The sequence below is a fragment of the Periplaneta americana genome, chromosome 4 (genome assembly GCF_040183065.1).
Source record: "Periplaneta americana isolate PAMFEO1 chromosome 4, P.americana_PAMFEO1_priV1, whole genome shotgun sequence".
Taxonomy (NCBI): domain Eukaryota; kingdom Metazoa; phylum Arthropoda; class Insecta; order Blattodea; family Blattidae; genus Periplaneta; species Periplaneta americana.
The window spans coordinates 119,835,748-119,854,437 of record NC_091120.1 but is presented as its reverse complement, the minus strand read 5'-3'; the positions used below and the strand labels follow the sequence as shown (position 1 = coordinate 119,854,437).

The window sequence follows — 18,690 nt, the reverse complement described above, 5'->3', positions numbered from 1 at the left end:
CACATGTATGGACTTCGGTCCTGCGTTCATAGACATCTATGACGTAGTGGAGAGGGCGGCCACTAGAGGGAACCCAAGAGATGGAGCTTAATCTGAGACGATTCTAACCGGCGTCGGGGTTGTATCCGGCGTGGCTTAGTGGATAAAGCATCAGCACGTAGAGCTGAAAACCCGGGTTCAAATCCCGGCGCCGGAGAGAATTTTTCTCTGTTCCATCACTCTTTCATCATATGATGACGCAGAATATCTGCATGGAAATATCATATGTACTTCGGTACATCAAAATATATACAATCGACTAGAGATTTTATCGTTGCGTGAATATTCGAATTGTGCACATTTCACATCATTCTGTTTTGATAGTAAATTCAAGTGAGAATAAAATCTGCTAAATATAAACACTTACTAATTTACTAGCTGAAAGCACCCGGCGTTGCCCGGGTTTTTCTTTCTGCTTCTATTTTTAATTAAACTGGATGTTAAAGTTTCGGAAATCTCTGAAGCCAAACTATAGACAACCAAACCGAATTGTCTTTACTAGACTTTTTCTCGTCCATAAAGATGAATCTTTACTTAACGTCATTTATTGCATGAATTAATGAACTCCTTAGCCAAATGTCTGCCAAGGTTAATTCAATTGAAAACAGTTGTAGATCAGGCACCGAAAATAAATCATTTCATCATGTGTCTGACGTTCAACTCTTTTTTAATTTCATATATTTATTTGTTTTTGTTTATTTATTCATTCATTCATTCTGTGTAGTTAAGGCCATTAGGCCTTCTCTTCCACACCGCCAGATACACAAATAAAATAACATAAAAATCAAACTATAAACAAAGTAAAACCAAACGAAAATATATGCAGGCTACAGTCACACAATCTTTAAATGAATTAGCATTGTTTTGAAGTTCAGCAAAACAAAAACACACCGTTCGGTCCCTATACGCCCACTTAGTGTTGACTCAATGTTCTATAGATCTTACATTTTATCTCTCAGTGACAGTTAAATTTCAAGTTCCTTATCTTAGTCGCGGCTGTCAGCGTATTAAATAGCATTAATCTTTCTGCCATCTCCTTTCCTTCCCACCACAAATGTGACGTTGTACAGACGTATAGATAAAATAATTATAAGATCTATACATTGATCTGAAGCTGTGATGACACACATTTCACGTTATTACATGTCTATGTGTGCTTCCACTTGAACTTCAGAGACAGCTGACTGTAATTAGGGAATTCTCTTGTTTCCGGTCTGAATCCGTTGGGGTGTCATGGTGAGCCGAAATTTATCTGTCTTATCAGTTGTACCAAAGAATCAATATATACGTATATAATTCAATTTATATTGGAAGATTTTTACCCCTTGATAGCTGTACGCCCGCTTATATCATTCCCTGGCTTTTTGAGTATGACTTCAAATATTATATCTCACAAATTCAGACCATATTAATTATATTATTTTTTATTTTATATATAGAATGCAGATACAGTATAATTTCGCAAGAAGTCATTGTTCAACATAAATAATAATATTCTGAGAGACATATGTTGTAGAAATGAAGTAACTGTTCTTTCCACAACGCTTAACGTACTACACTGGCAACATGATTACACAGATAGAATTTCGCAATAACACATTTTTGGACATGGACAATAATATTTTGAATATTTGAGAGAGATATTTTATAATTAATATAGTGTTATTTTCAGTAGGCTTAGGTATATTCACACACTACATTAGGAGCATGACAAAAGTATCATTGGTATGCATACAATTAGTTTCCTCCTCTTTTGTATAAATGTGTATATCGTCGTTGCAATAACTCCTATGTGGAAAATATAAAATTTTACAGTAGGAAGAAAAAAACGCATTTATTCATTCTAAGGCAGTGATACATAGGAGATTGTGAATTATTACATTTTCGAAAGAAAGAAATGAGGAGCTCACAACCAGAGTGGACCAACCAGTGATCAGTTTGTGGATTAATACAATCTCGGATGAAGAAAACTTAGATTTATTCATGCCATAACAAACCAAGTCCATAACTCATTTGTTACTCCACAGAGAAAAGCATTTCCTATGGAAGGTGAAGGGTGCTAAGCATGAGCCAGGAACTTTAAGACTCAATTTCTCAAAATTATTCCAGAAGGACTTGGTCCATCCTGATTGTGAACCCTATAGGAGATTTTATTATTTACTGTATCACTATTTAAGTTACTTAATAGAGCAAAAATCTGAAAATCGATAAATAGCCTATGTCCCATAGAAGTTATTGCAGGAACAACGACGATAAATAGAAAGTTTAGGTGTACTCACTCATGGCGGAAACATAGTAAAGGTGTGGGACTGCGCATGCTGTTGCGATAGCGGCCGAGGCGTGTGAAGTCATCTTTACTGCAGACAGCGATCGCAGCTCATTGCGTTGAGTACATTTTCTTTAATAAACCTAACTAGACATTAATTACAATACATAATGAGTCATTGTGCAGTGTACGGTTGCAGTAATCATTATAGGAAAACCAGAGGCAGTGATATTAAATTTTTTTCATTCCCGAAAGATAAAAATCTTCGTGAAAAATGGGAGAATTGTTGCAAACGCCAAGACCATCTACCAAAATCACATAAGTTCATATTCTTTATATCTTGATATTGATAGAATAGTATGTTTCAATATAATTGTGAGTTGGTTCAGCTAACAGATACTAAGTTATAGACTGAAACAAATCATAAATATATTGAAACTTCTCAACTTATCGGATTCATAACAATGTCAATAAAGGATATTAAGTTTTCAGTATAGCCTAAAACCATACTATGCTTATTTATAAGAACTGACGCTAAATGTAACACTCAATTATTATAATATCTATGTCTTTTCAGCACGTATATGCTCACAGCATTTTAAAGATGATGACTTTGATAAAACAATGCAGCAGAGACTGCTAGGCTATTCACCAGTTCGTGCACGGAAACTTAAACCTGATGCTATACCTACAATAAATATACCTGGCGGCAAACATTCAGCAAATGCGTCAACTAGAATGGAGCGACAAAATAAGAGAGTAAGTCGGAATATTGTGAGAGAGATTCTACAAGCCTCGATAAATGTGACACGAGAACCCGATGAGTAGGTATTTAACAATGGACTTTCAAATTGAGTTACTGAGGCAGAATAAAAGCGTGTGTATTTCTAGAGCTTAGTGCATCCTCGGCCACTGATACAAAATTAGCTTACAAGTTAACTCCGTTACACTAAGTGTCCGTGGTACCCAAAGACAAAAGTTAGTTTGGCAGCACAATTATTTTCCAACAGAGTTGCAAAGGCTTTGAAATGGTGTGGTGAAAACGAGCTGTTGAAATCAAATGAATGGAAAGAAACTTCAAAGGCAATAAAATTAACTAATGATTGGTTTTATTTATTTAATACCGTTTCTAAATTCTGTACCCACCGTGGGCTGCATAGTTACGGAATAAACCTTCAAGATCAGAATATTATACTCTCAGAAATAAATGACTTCATGACCACAGTTAAAGTAGGAGAAGCAAACAGGAAATTACCTTTTCAGGAGGGGATTCTAATAAATAATAAATCATTAACATTTTTGTATGAGGCAATGAGGTACAAGTACAAAATTGAATGCATCATCACAAGAAAACTTAACCAAGATCTGGTAGAAAACTTTCTTTCGGAAATTAGAAGCATGGGTGGAACAAACGATCATCCCTCTGCTTTAGATTTTAAACATAGACTGAAGTGGTACATACTAGGTCGAAATCCATTATCTCAGTTTTGTGAGAACAAAAACACCTCCGATTTGCTTTCGGAAGAAGAGGCATTAATAGTGGGTCCTAGTACAAGCCAATCAGAAGTCAATGATAATCTGCAGAAAGAACTATGTGCAACGGCAGAATTTCTTAAAGGCATTCTGAAACCGGTTAAATTTACCAACGATCGAGATCCTGAAGAAAATATAGGCCTCCCAGAAAAAATATATGAAATCTCTGCAAGACAGCGGATATTCCAGGAAGGATTAAAATATATTGCAGGGTATGCTGCATCAAAACATATGGAGCAATACCCGAATCTTGGAATTCCCACAAAATTGTCAACTTCTGCTAATCAAAAAGACTGGATTACTACAGTGTCCCGTGGAAACTTAATTCTCCCTTCTAAAGATCTGCAATTGGTTGCCATGCTTGTTGACAGTATATTCTCAGATGTGCACGGAGATTCTGTTCTCATGAGAAATTTATAATAAAAAAGACTGTAAATTTGGTTAATTCTGCCATAAAAAACGAAGCAGAAATCAGTTCTCCTCTTCCGCCAGAAGTAATTACGACATTGATTAGAACAAGAACATTTATTAGAATTAAAGAAATTAATAAAATAATAAAAATGTCTGGAATTTCAAAGAGAAATATTATAAAGAAAATGAAAAAGATTGCATAAGAATAAGTATTTACTTAACAGAGTGGGATTTATAATGATGAAATTATATTACGTCGAGTGTGGAATAGTAAGTTAAATAATGTAGTAAACTATATTATGTCTCCAATAGCCTAAATATATAAAAATATTTGTTTACTATAATGACAAATTATTCCAAGAAATTCATATACATATGTTAATGAAGGTTCAAAAGTATTTGAATTCATGTACAAAATAATGTATGTTATAAATAACTGTATAATCTAAGTATGTATATATTTATTACACATTGTATTGTAATTATTATAAAACCACGTGTATATTACAGAAGGCAATATTATTAATGACACACTGCCATATCATAATTTTATTACGTTATCATTTCAAGGTAGTTCCTATTGTACTTGAATTCATGTGTAATATAATTTGTGTGATATATAGGCCTAATTTTGTGCTTATTTGTAGCATAATGTATTATAATTATTATAAAAGTACGTGTATATTACAGAAGGCAATTATTAACGTTGCACTACCATATTACATTATTTCTTGACTCTTGAATTTAATTTATTGTTCACTATTTTATAATGTTATCACTTCAAGGTAGACCCTATTATAGCCTATACTGTCAATATTTACTGAATACACAAACCATGAGTTTTATTTATTCATTTAAATCTATGGACGCAGATCTAACCATCAACAATCTGTTATGTTGACTGACTGTGTCATTCGAGTGCGGCCTGCAGTAAAGGTGACGTCATGCGCAGACTGAACGAAAACACGCACAGCTTGTCCCACACCTCTATTATGTTTCCACCATGTACTCACTCGAAAGCAATTTACGTAATTATTGACAATATTAAAAACACTAAGTTTTTAAGTGAATGTCTGCAAATTTGAGCGACTATCCTTGAGCTTTATTTTACTACGGTCATTACGAATGCCAGTTACACTGAAAAGGCAGTTACTTAAAATCGAATGGTATGTTACTGGCTATCATAGGAATATGTGGGATGAGAACATCTCCTTTCGTTTTTCCAGTTAATACTGTCACTTATATTACTTTTGACATGAGTTTTTTCACACTAATTCCTGTTTCATTGCATAATTTTGCTACGTCAATATTTTGCATTAGTACTATTGGTGATTCAATATTAAGTATTAAATTATGTGTTGGTCATCCTTGTAGTTTCAAAGAATTCAAGAATTCAGTTGATAAAACAGTCTGTTCACTATCTACAACTATCTCGAGAAAATTATAGTATGGTTCTGGACTGCACAAAGATACTTATTGTATGAATTGTCTAGATTTTGGCCTTCATCATGTATCAACAATGTTATTTTATGTCGTGTTACTTTATCCATGGCCTCATGAAAGTCGATGTTGAATACGACCACGGCCGACTTGATGCTCAGAATAAGATTACTATTGTCAAGGCCGTATACAAAGAAGGAAGCTAGCATCAAGTCGGCCGTGATACAATAGACAATAATAAAGAACAATTGACTATAGAAGATTGCATTTAATATTGTACATTAATATTTGATGATATTTTCTTTTATTTTCTTATCTTCTTAATTCATTTAACGTCCATTTGTCCGATTATAATGTAGCCTATGTTTTTCTCTTGGTTATGAAGGTTAAATGTGGAAACTTTGGCACATATCGGTCAAAGCGTGTAATTTGTACAGAGAAAAAAAACACACACACACTTTAAGATTGTTCCGTCAACAATGGAATCAGAAATAATTGATATGAAATTAGCGCGCATTAGTTCACGTTCTTTCTTTGTAAAATTCGTATAACACTAAATTATTAATAATTATTTTAAAGTTGTGAGCTTCGTTAAATAAAACATAATTACAGTGGAAGCTCTTAAGTTCGACAGAAATCAAGGTCGACATCCTATAGTTCGACTGTTTACATAGGAGAATTAGACACGCCCCTATACGATCACTAAGAAATGGGTTTCCCATTTGAATGGGAATTTGTTCTGTGTCTTGTAGTGATACTTTTATTGAAGGAAAACAGAATATTTTATTGATTAGGACAGCCATATTGATCACTGATTTTAAATTAATGAACTCTTCTTTTTGTATTTGAGATTTGTGCCGTTTGTGAGACGGAACTGTCGAACCCCACTGTGGTAATAGAAGCGCATACACAAGTCTCGGGGCGGGCTGGAAATGCAAGTACAGTACTGTATTCGTTAATGGATAACCAATAAGAATTTGTATTCATTTCACCTGCTACACCCACTACCCTCATTGGACTGAACTTTCAATTCTGTTCTGTCGAACTTACTGTAGGAGAGTCCACTGTACATTAAATGAAATTTATTCTTCCGGCAGCCCTAAGAAATTGACCGCCTGTGTGCTGGCACTCACGGCACACTAAAACCGGCCCTGTTGGCTGCCTACTCCATGACGTGACAAGGTCGTCGACAAAGGCTTTAAAATTCAGTTTTAATGCTAGTTGCACTGCAAGTTTTAACATAATGTGTGTCAGAATGAAGTTGAAGAAATTACTAGTGATCCTTTGGACCAGAATTAAAGTTGAATAACGTAATATTTAATTAGGTTTTTAATTAAAACAACTTCATCATGGCGTTAAAATTAATCTTCACACTCACGTACGTATTCGGAATTAGTCTTACTTCATTTGAATACATTATCACTACATTAGAATTACATTTCTCTTCACATATTCATTCTCTATAAAGTCGCATTGTGCAACTGTTCATCAAGACCATCTCCAATAGTCAGACTAGAGCGTTTAGAATAGAAAGTGTGGTAACTCGGCAAGGGTCTAATGGGACTTTTAAACCCTCTAGTGTCGCCACGGCAACTGAGCGAAACATTGGAGTGGCGATCGTTCTAAGATTGCAGTTTTCCTCTTAATACTATGGACAGAGCAAGTAGAACCAACGAGTTAGAAAGAGAAGACTATAGAGTGGCCATGTTGTCCTGTACAGCGCTCTTTGCGGTGCCACCGCGAAACACGGCAGATCTGAGCTAAGCGCCCACCTTTGTAAAAATTCGTCTGCTTACAATGTTGTATAACGGAGGTAAGAAGTACAAAAATACGAAGGAAAAACATGCCTGTTGTGTGTGCTGCATATAACTGCAATGTCGAAAGGAAAAAGACAACTGATATATCATATTTCATGTAAATTTTATGAAGTTAAGTCCATAGCTTTGTTAATTAGCAGCATTTTTTTTCATGCATAAATGTGTAACAACGCCCGGCATAAACAAAATAAATGGTTCACTGGTAATGTACTTAAACTAAATACGGATAAAACCAATACAATTCCGTTTCAGACCCAGTGAAAAACAAATAGCTATACAATATTAAAACTGTATTTCGACACCGGCATCCTTTATTTCTGCTCCTTCTGTCCTTACTGCTTATACAAGAAGACGATGAGCTGTAGCTTATAAGAAGTAGTATAATAATATCAATTTTTGTTTACCACCTGTGCTTATCTTAATATTTGGTTTTTTTTCTGTAGTGTTTCGTATTTCTGTTGGATTACTCTGTTAATTTTCTCTTGACTGTTTTTATAGATAGTGTCCCAAACGTTTCCGAAAGATTTTGCTAATTGCAAATGTAGGTTGTAAAGTTTCTTATTCAAGTAGTTTTTCTTTTTGTGTAAGAATTTGATTTCATTTTTGATTCGTAGTTTCTGATATTGGTTATTGGTTTTCTGTGCTGGTTGTGTGTAAAATCTATTTTTAGTGATGGTTGCATATTTCGGAGTGACTTTGTGTTTTAAACATTGTTGGTTGAACCAAATATTGGCATTGGTTTTCAATATTTTGGTTTTTGTATTGGTATACGCGTTTATGTTTTTTGCTTGGTTAGCGTTTATTAGTTTCATTTTGGAGATGCCGATAAGCTCACTGTATTATAATATCAATTTTTGTTTACCACAGGCAAACGCAAAACTCTGGAGTAGGTCGTATTGTTGTTAGTATTTTGACTGGAAGGACATGAAAGAACATAATTGAGCACCCACGTGCAATAATGGGGTAAGTATGAATATATTTTGTAACTACTTACCCCATTATTGTACGTGGGTGCTCAATTATACACTAATAATTATCTGTGGTGCCACAGCCCTTGAAAGGCTCAGACAGACCAGCCGGCTGTTGGCCTCACGTTCACATTTCGATAATAATTATACTTTACTGTAACAAAAAACTGAAAGCGTGTTTTGTCATGTTTCACCCATGTTACAAGCTTGGAGGTAAAGGTTGTTTACTACAGACAGGACCTACTTTCATTCTATATCTTATGGTATAGTAAATAGTTTTGCAACGTGTAGAGACTGGGAAAACAATTTAATAAAATCATCCGAATCATACTCGTTCATTTTATAGGCAATCTTGCAGGTCGCATTTAAAAGAACCTAGGAATATTAACATTTTCTTCAGTATATTTGCTAGGACTTCTTTTCATACTACATGACAATTTTGCTTAGGTTATTCTTTTAAGCATTCCTTCTAGGAATAGCTCAAGTGTTTTAAATTTAGCGTACATAAGTTTAGATTAAGTTCCTAGCACGTATTTGACGAAATACTAGGTTTTTCCACTTCAGTTTAACTGATTTATGCAAACGAAATTTAGACAGCTGACGATTCTAATGTCAGTTATCACCACGCCCACTTTGTTTTGGGCGCATAAGTTCATTACCGACGGTCGTTCAATTTTCTTCAAACATGGCGGCGCAATGACCACTCTATATCTTTCTCTTTCTAACTCGTTGGGTAGAACTCATTCTGCTATGGAATTAAGAAGATATTTCTTGTGGTGTTCGGGTGATTTTTATTGTGCCGTTTATATGAGCGAGTAGTAATGAGCCTAATTGTTTTGTTCTTGAAGTAAATCCAATTATACTGTATAATCTGTAAAGAAGAGACGTTTCTTTTATCCATCCATAGACTAGACTATTTTTCAGAAGTGGTGTAGAGCAATTCCACGAACGCAGAAAATTGTATGCTCGTTTTTGTATCTGTGATATCCATTTTTCTGCGGTTTTGATTGTGATTTTTTAAAATTATGATTTATTTAACGACGCTCGCAACTGCAGAGGTTATATCAGCTTCGCCGGTGTGTCGGAATTTTGTCCTGCAGGAGTTTTTTTTACATGCCAGTAAATCTACTGACATGAGCCTGTCGCATTTAAACACATTTAAATGCCATCGATCTCCGCCGGGATCGAATCCGCAACCTTGAGCATAGAGAGCCAGCGCTATACCAACTGCTCTACGGAGGGCGACTTTTGATTGTAAGAGCCGATAAATTTATTATTGCCAGTAAAGAGGTAGGACTTCCACGCAAGAACTGGCGACCAAAACCGTATGCCATAACACATATTTTCCCAAACTTGTCTCGATATCTTAAAAAAAGAAAAGAAGAGAAATATCCAACAAAGAGGACATTAATCCTTTCTCATAACAATGTACCCTTACCAAATACTATCTGGATATGACCAATTCCATTGACGCTAAATAACCCAGCAGTTGATACAGCATCGTTAAATATCCAAGTAAAAAATAATTGGATGCGACACGCGAAAATCAGAAGAACACCTTAGCTAATGTCGTGTTGGCGTGCCTGGGGAAAACCCAGGAAGGAAAAATAAAGAGGATCGTATGGTTTAAGGTTTTTGGTTGCCTCTAACAATAGTACTTATAACACAAGCCATCATAAACATAACAATTTAATAAACAACAAACAAGTAGAGAGAAAGATGCTACAAATATTATACAAATTAAGAACTGTGAAAACGTAAGAATACCCCCAAGCAGGAAGTGGGGGTAATAAAAGAATTTTAAATACTAAAGTCTGATAACGGCATAAATTGCCGAGAGAGAGAGAGAGGACTAATAACTAACATGGAATGAGAAGTGAAAATATGGTACTATACACTACGAGTGATCAAACCCCCCACATAAAGTACAGTGCTCCATAGCACACGGACTCTGAGAAATCCCATAAAGTTCAACACTCCAACCTTTAGCTGATTGCCGGTGCAGGTTCGTGTAGAATACCTCGTCACCGACTCAGAAATTATCACCATTAACATCACGATAGACTCGAAGAAACTTCACTGTCATCGAAAGGATGTCGGCGATCCCACGCTGTGTAGAATATAATTAACAGAGCTGGCCAATGCTCTATTAGAGATGAAGCAGACCGCCACCGGGTCTATGTAACTGCAATATGAAAACGATGTTCTATCGGTGATGCGTCCCACGCATAACCAGAGTCGTTCCAATTCAATCAGGCGGGTCGACTCAAACCCGGCGTTGGCGAAGTACAAACAACCGACGAATCCTCCCGTGGAGGTTGGAGACTAGAGGTCCTCTCTCTGACTCGCTTCGAACCCGAGTCCTATTTCTCGAGGCCGCTCCTAGCTCCTCCAGCAAACAGCTGCCCCACTCCCTTGTTCCTCCAATCAGAGGAGGCGAAAATGGGGATGCGTTCACAACAAAAAAAAAGGAACAATGTAGCCAACATTACCACATAAAAATCCCCCGCAGCAGAAACTACACCACACTAATCATGCCCTTGTATGCATTTATATGCCATTACTCCACACCTGCATGCCCAAAATTATGTCTAGTTACATTGACCGTAATTCCTTCCAGTGAATGAACTCCAGACCAGCATTTCAGCTGTTTAGTGTGAGTTTTTCAAAATCGATACATTTTTACAGTCATAAACTATGATGTATTCGAGGAAAGTGAAAATACAAAAGAATTCAAAGGTGAATGAACGACCTTGCAGATACGCTGAACTCAAAGACTCGCTCGTCTGCCCTGTACAAAGGATTCCAGCATTACACGATTTTAGAAAATATATGACACATAATTGACAATACAAAGAACACGTTTGCCTAAGAAAGAACCCTTGAATTATTTAGAGTGACAATATTCAGAGAACTAGCGAAATATATTAATTCTTGTGGGATAGCAGATTTATATTCTGATAGCACTCTAGTCGTATTTAACGTAAAAGTTATTTCGGCAACAAAAGTACAGTATAATAAAATTCTACTTTGCATCTAGGCTAGAACTTAATCTGGTTTACAATTTTATTACATTTGTTTATTACGTTTCCACATCATAAGAGATTTCTAATCCAGCATATGAGAAGGTAATAGATCTCATGGAAAAGTCGTTAATTTAATATTCTCCAATAAGTAGCATACAACTACTTAATACAGTGCTATCAAATTGTTTCAATTTTACAAAACGCAAAATAAACTAGGTATTTCAAAAGATCAAAACTTACATTAGCATAGATATAATATCGAAGCTTAATTTATGAGTCTAAGTTGCAATAATATTTTTTGTTCTCCTGAATTACGTATTGTTGTTGTTGTTTTCTAATACCAGGCATTTGACAATGAAGTCATTTGACCTCTTGCACTCCAATATTTTTCAAAGATATTATCATGACCAGCCACTGAAGCACAGATTTTGAGATGTTCCGAATCCATTTCTTGGTTTGAGTTGCACAATGGACAGTTAGGGGACTGATATATTCCAATTCTATGCAGGTGTTTGGCCAAACAATCATGGCCTGTTGCCAATCTAAATGCAGCTATAGACGATTTTCGTGGTAAATCGGGAATTAACTGTGGATTTTGATGCAGAGAGATCCATTTTTTCCCTTGGGATTGTGTTATTAAATTTTGCTTGTTGAAGTCAAAGTATGTAGATTTAATAAATCTTTTCACAGAGTAATACGTAGATTTAGTAACAGGTCTGTAAGTAGCAGTGCTGCCCTTCTTTGCTAAAGCATCCGCATTCTCATTTCCCAGGATTCCACAATGGGATGGTATCCATTGGAATACAAATCTTTTATTGAGTGATATTAATTGAGAGAGCATTTTAGTTATTTCTGCTGTTTGAGATGAAGGTGTGTGTTTAGAGACTATTGATAGAATAGCTGCTTTGGAGTCTGACAATATAAATGCATTCTTAAATTTATTGATGTGGCATAGAAGATTCCTGAGACTTTCCCTTATTGCAATGATTTCTCCATCAAAACTTGTTGTTCCATACCCAAGAGATCTATAAAGTGAGAAGAGACAGCACGTAACACCTGCACCGGCACCTTGTTCTCTGGAGATCAAGGATCCGTCGGTGTATAAATGAAGCCAGTTTTGTGAAGGGTACCAATATTAATTGTCTCTAAAGACAATTGTGTCAGTATTTCAGTGTTTACTTCTGATTTCAGTATTTCTTCTGTTAAATTTAGATTATATTCTATATTTAATAGAGTTAAAGGGTTTGGTTTAATTTGTAAGTTTTCTTTTAAATTCGGGATATTGATTTTCTGTTTTAATTCTTGAACAATGGATATGAAACTTTTTTGAGTTTTCAATCTACAGAGAGGACTGTATGAATGCCAATTGTTTCCTGGTAATCTGATAAGTTTTTCATATTGAATCAGTGCTTTTTCTTCTATTGTCATTTTTATGCTGTTAATGTTAGTGAGGAATCTCATAGAATCTATTGGAGTTGTTTTGATTCCACCAGTAATGAGTCTAAGAGCTTGGTTTTGAACATATTCTATGTCGTTTATGAAAGGTGAAGTAATCAAAATTTCTCCGCAGTATGTCAGCACTGGCTGTATAAACATTTTGTATGTAGTGTTCAAAGTATTCCTAGAGCATCCCCATTTCTTTCCTGCTAGTCTTTTTAGAAGGGAGAATCTTTTACGAGCTTTTTCAGAAATGTATATATTACGTATAAACCAGATACAACTGCAACTAATGACTAAATAGTAGATAAAAACTCTTGGTGAAAGTAAAGTATCTCCTTCATTATATTACATTCTTTCTTGTGTATAAACACTATAATTTTATGTCAATGCGTACTTTATCTATACTAATAATAAATCTGTAGCCGAAATTTTTCTGGTAATTTTCGATTTTCCAAAAATAATTGGTCCTAACAAATATAATTAACCACCCTGAAACCGAAAATCGCTTTTTTGAAATTTTTGTTTGTATGTCTGTCTGTCTGTATGTTTGTTACCTTTTCACGCGATAATGGATGAACGGATTTCGATGAAAATTGGAATATAAATTATGTTCGTTGTAACTTAGATTTTACGCTATATGGCATTCAAAATACATTTAAGAGGGGGTTATAAGGGGGCCTGAATTAGATAAATCGAAATATCTCGCTTATTATTGATATTTGTGAAAAATGTTACATAACAAACGTTTCTCTAAAAATAATTTGCGATAAGTTTTATTCCTTGAAAAATTTTGATAGGACTGATATTTAATGAGATAAATGAGTTTTAAAATTAAAATAACTGCCATGTAAGGTCGTATAATGAAATAAAAAACAAATGACTTCGTCTATAAGGGGCCTTGGACAGCAACAATGGAAAGCTATGAAAGATAGCCTACAGAGAATGTTTCTGTGTTTGTGTGAGGTAATATCGGAAGCTAAATTAACCGATTTGTATAATTAATTATTATTTCACCATTGGAAAGTGTAGTTTCTCTAGATGGACATAATGCTATAATGTTATTACAGTAACTTCCGATATAATATAATGTAATGTAATATAATATAATATAATATAATATAATATAATATAATATAATATAATATAATATAATATAATATAATATATGTAATGTAATATTATATAATATAATTTAAGTTATTTGAAGGGTTCAGAACCATAGTGGGCCAAACGCCATTTACTGAATACGTAGAAAACAAGGCTTAAAATTAAGTTATTACCATAATTCAATGGAAACCTATAACAAGTAAAATAAAGTATACACATTAAATCTAAATGATGTCAATCTTCATTAAACTATGGTTGCATGTAATAAAAATTAGAAACATGTTAAAGGAATTGTCATTGCACCAATGAGTGGTCTCTGGACCAAAATGATCGCATTTTAATTATTTGGATGCAATTTAAATTAAGTAACATATTAAAGGATTTATCCTTCTATCAAACACGAATGTTCCCTGGATCAAATGTCCTATTTTAATTATGTAATTACTTTATATTTATTTCTAACGGGTGTAGCGGAGCGCACGAGTACGGCTAGTAATGTCATAAAAATGTTAAACTTTGCGATGCTGTACTTTTTTTTTGCGTATTTCTGGCTGAAGCCGGCACAATGTTCCATTTTTAGGTTAATTATTATATTTAATATTCAGGGTTGTGTTATATATCTCACAATTTGTTAATGTAGTAATATTACATTTTTAAAGAAGTAAAATATTGTAACTAAGTACTCTACAATACATTCTTATCTAATGGGTTAGTTTTAAAAACCTTTTGTATTCATTTGAATAGCGATCCTGAAACTGGACACGGAAAAGAGGGCTAGCGCCACTCGGCGACGAACCACTGAACTAGAGGAAGTAACGTCACTTTCTCTTCTACCCGCTCTGGTCAGACCATAAAGCAGAAACAAAGATGGCCGCCGCTACGGTCCAACCATTTCTATATACAGAGTGATTTATATAGAACTGACACATTTCTTTCATTAATTGTTTCAAAACCAATTGTACTAGCGACAACTGATTATACCTAAAATATAGAGGAATTTTGGGAGATTATTTACCTCTATAGCAAATGTTGAAAATATTCTCCATCCTGCATAAGGCACAACTCAACACGTCGTTCCATGTTACTGGCCACTCGTTGGAGGACTCTGTTACCAATAGCTTGAATCCCCTGTGTGATGTTGTGCTTCAGATCGTCCAATATCTGGGGACGTGTCGCGTAAACCTTGTCTTTTAAGTAACCCCACAGAATGAAGTCCGGCGTTGTCAAATCCGGAGATCTCGGTGGCCACAGATTCCTGGAAATTATTCGGTCGTCAAAGAAACTTTTCGCAGCTCTCTGACACATTGAGTAGGTGTACCCTGTCTCCTGAAACAAACGTCTTAATAATTTTTTGGGTAACTGCTCCAGTCGTGCTCTTACGTCAACAACAACCGTGGGAAGCCTAGATGAACGATGCTTGCCCTTTTCACTCACCAGAGATCCAGTTGTTTCCAATTTGTTTACCAGTCCCAGTATTGTGTTTCTTTTGGGAGGATTGCGAACACCAAATTCTCTCTGGTATGCCCTTTGAGTAGCTGTAATTGAATTCGTAATCCATTATTGCTTCACAAGGAAGAGTCGTTGATTTAATGTGTACTGCATTTTCACGTTGACACAAAATGTCGAAAACAGCTGCCAACAATAGGAATAAAACATAAACATCTGAGCATCTAGTGCTGCCAACAATAGGAATAAAACATAAACATCTGCGCATCTAGTGCTGCCAACAATGGGAATAAAACATAAACATCTGCGCATCTAGTGACAAGGAATCGAAACTCCAGAACATTGTGCTTAATTTGGTGCTAACATTGGGTCAGTGCTGCCAACAATAGGAATAAAACAAACATCTGCGCATCTAGTGACAAGGAATCGAAACTCCAGAACATTCTGCTTAATTTGGTGCTAAAATTTGGTCATTGAATGAATTCCCAACGGAATAATTAAAGCAAGAAATGTGTCAGTTCTATATAAATCAATCCGTATATTACATTTTGCGTACTTATTAAGTTGAATTACTAAATTGCATCTTAAATAAACGTCCAGTGTTAATTTATGAGCAATGTTAGGTTCAATTTCAAAGGCGAGACAACAAGATAAGTACGGTACGAGTAGAAACACATTGCTATAATGTTATGAACTTGACAGTGCAAATTCAGCCTGAAGATAGTTTTCAATAAGTTAACTAATACCCTGATCTCCGTATAAGTTACTGCAGTAAATACATACCTTCACTAATATTTTTTCGGCATACAAAAGTATAACACATACTGGTACCCAGTAACAATAACACAAACAAGATCAGCCACTATTACTACTAATACAACTACTGCTGCTGCTATTACTACTTCCATTACTATTACTACGGTACCACTGCTACTACCAGTAATAATATTTATTATTATTATTATTATTATTATTATTATTATTATTATTATTATTATTATTATTATTATTATTATTCAATAGCTGAGTTGTTTGGACTTTTCCATTGCTAATTTTAAAGAATTGTAGCAAAACGTTTCGAAGAGTGGCTCTCTGTTCGTCGTCAGGTGAAAACCTACTGTGGGGGATCGTTACAAACAAACAGCTAGCCTGTCTGACTGATCGACGACCGCCAGCTCGGTGCGAAATATGAAGACGCAACACACGATGTCATAAACGGTTGTAACATGAAATATAGAGAATGAAAAGAAGAGTAAAAAGAAGAATTCCGTGATTGTAACTAAACTAATATATAGAATAATAACACCAAAGACAAGGAATAATAGGCATTAATGATCAAGAGTGAAATAGTGAAATGATGAAATAATAGGAAATACAGTAAACTAATGAGCGGGTAAACAAACTACTACTGCCATCTAGTGGTGGAAGAGAGCAATAACTAAGTGGGATCAATTAACCTGCCTTTGCCATCTAGTGGTGCCGGGAAACAAACTACTAGTTATGTTACTGTATACATTTTTCTTGAATTTTCTTGATTTCCTGTTTGACTATAGGTAGCCATATGTCCGGAAGAATGAGACTGGGTTGGCTAATAGTGCTATCCGAAAAACTCGTATGTGCGGCTGCCTTATAATTCCTCTGAACCAGAGAACGTTTGGTTTGTAAGATGGAGGTCTTTTCCCACTTTACTCTGTGACCAAGATTCAATGCTATGTTGGGCTATTCTGGATTTGTCTATGAGGCATTGTTTAAAGTTGTACTTTTGTACGTTGATTCTAGTGGACTGGAGTCTGCTAGTCTTCCCTACGTACACACGACCGCATTCACAAGGAATGTTGTAAATGCAGTCTGTGGTGTCGGCAGGATCTGACTTCGGTTTGTTGTTGGACAGGACTTGGCGAAGTGTATTCTCTGATTCGAAAACCGTTCTGATATTATATTTCTTAGAAATTTTCTTGAATTTTTCGGAAGTGCCCTTGACATATGGAATTACAATGGTACTCAAGGCTAGGGGGACAAGAAAATTAATAATATCCTTGTTTTTCCGGTTATTGTTGATGGTTCTATTGATGAATTTGTAGGGGTAACCATTGGATACAAAGATGTTGGTGAGAGACTGTACTTCATCTTGCAGGTCGGATTCTTTACTACGGATGGAGGTAGCCCTGTTGTGGAGGGTGGATATGATACCTCTTTTTATGTGTATAGGATGATTGGACTCAAAACGAAGGTACCTCCCCGTGTGTGTGGACTTTCGGTAGACTCTGGTAGCCAATTTCTCGTGGTATCTCGTGACCAGCACATCTAGAAATGGAATGCACTTGTTCTGTTCCACTTCCATCGTCAACTGGATAAAACGGGTAGTGAGTTCAGATGTTTTAAAAACTCATCTAGTAGCTGGGCACCATGAAACCAGATTATGAAAGTGTCATCCACATATCGTAGCCACAATGTAGGTTTATGGCTAGCAGTAGATAAGGCCATTTCCTCGAAATGTTCCATATAGATATTTATGAGAGGGGAGAGGGGGGAACCTATAGCCATGCTTTCGTTCTGTTAGAAAACCGTGTTGTTGAATTTAAAATAGGTCGTCTTAAGATAGATTTCCAATAGTTCTATTGTAGATTCTATGGAAAGTAGTGTGGAAGAAGAGATGTTGTTGTCAGATTCTAGCTTTCTTTTTACAATGGAGAGTGCTTCATCTACTGGAACATTTGTGAACAAGTTTACTACGTCAAAGCTGACGAGGATGTCGTCACTGCCTACACAGATATCCCTTACGATGTCAACAAAATGTCTGGAATTTTTAACGAAATAGGACGTCTTCCCGGCGAGGTGTGAAAGAGTCTTGGCTAGGAAGCCGGCCAGTGTGTGACAGGGAAAGCCTATAGAACTGACTATGGATCTGAGTGCTAAAATCTGCTTATGGACCTTGGGAAGACCATATAGGTGTGGCGGTTTCCTGTGATATGGGTTAATTTTCTTGTGATGTTGGGAGGAAGAGAAGATTTGTTTTTGTTCAATAGCTTCTTAATTTTGTTTTCCACCCTAGTGGTAGGATCTTTGTGTATATTCCTATAGGTCTCACTCTGAAGGAAATTGAAGACTTTTTTCCTGGTAGTCGGCAGTATTAAGTACAACGGTGCAGTTGCCTTGTCCGCAGGTAGGATCTTGATTTCAGGATTAGTTTTGAGGGT

At 35.5% G+C, this 18,690-nt stretch overlaps 1 protein-coding gene across 1 annotated transcript in view; it reads left to right on the top strand.

Annotated features, from left to right (window-relative positions):
- LOC138698153 (alpha-tocopherol transfer protein-like) overlaps nucleotides 1–18,690 on the top strand; it is a 219,993-nt gene that overhangs the window by 48,918 nt on the left and 152,385 nt on the right. The window lies entirely within an intron of this gene.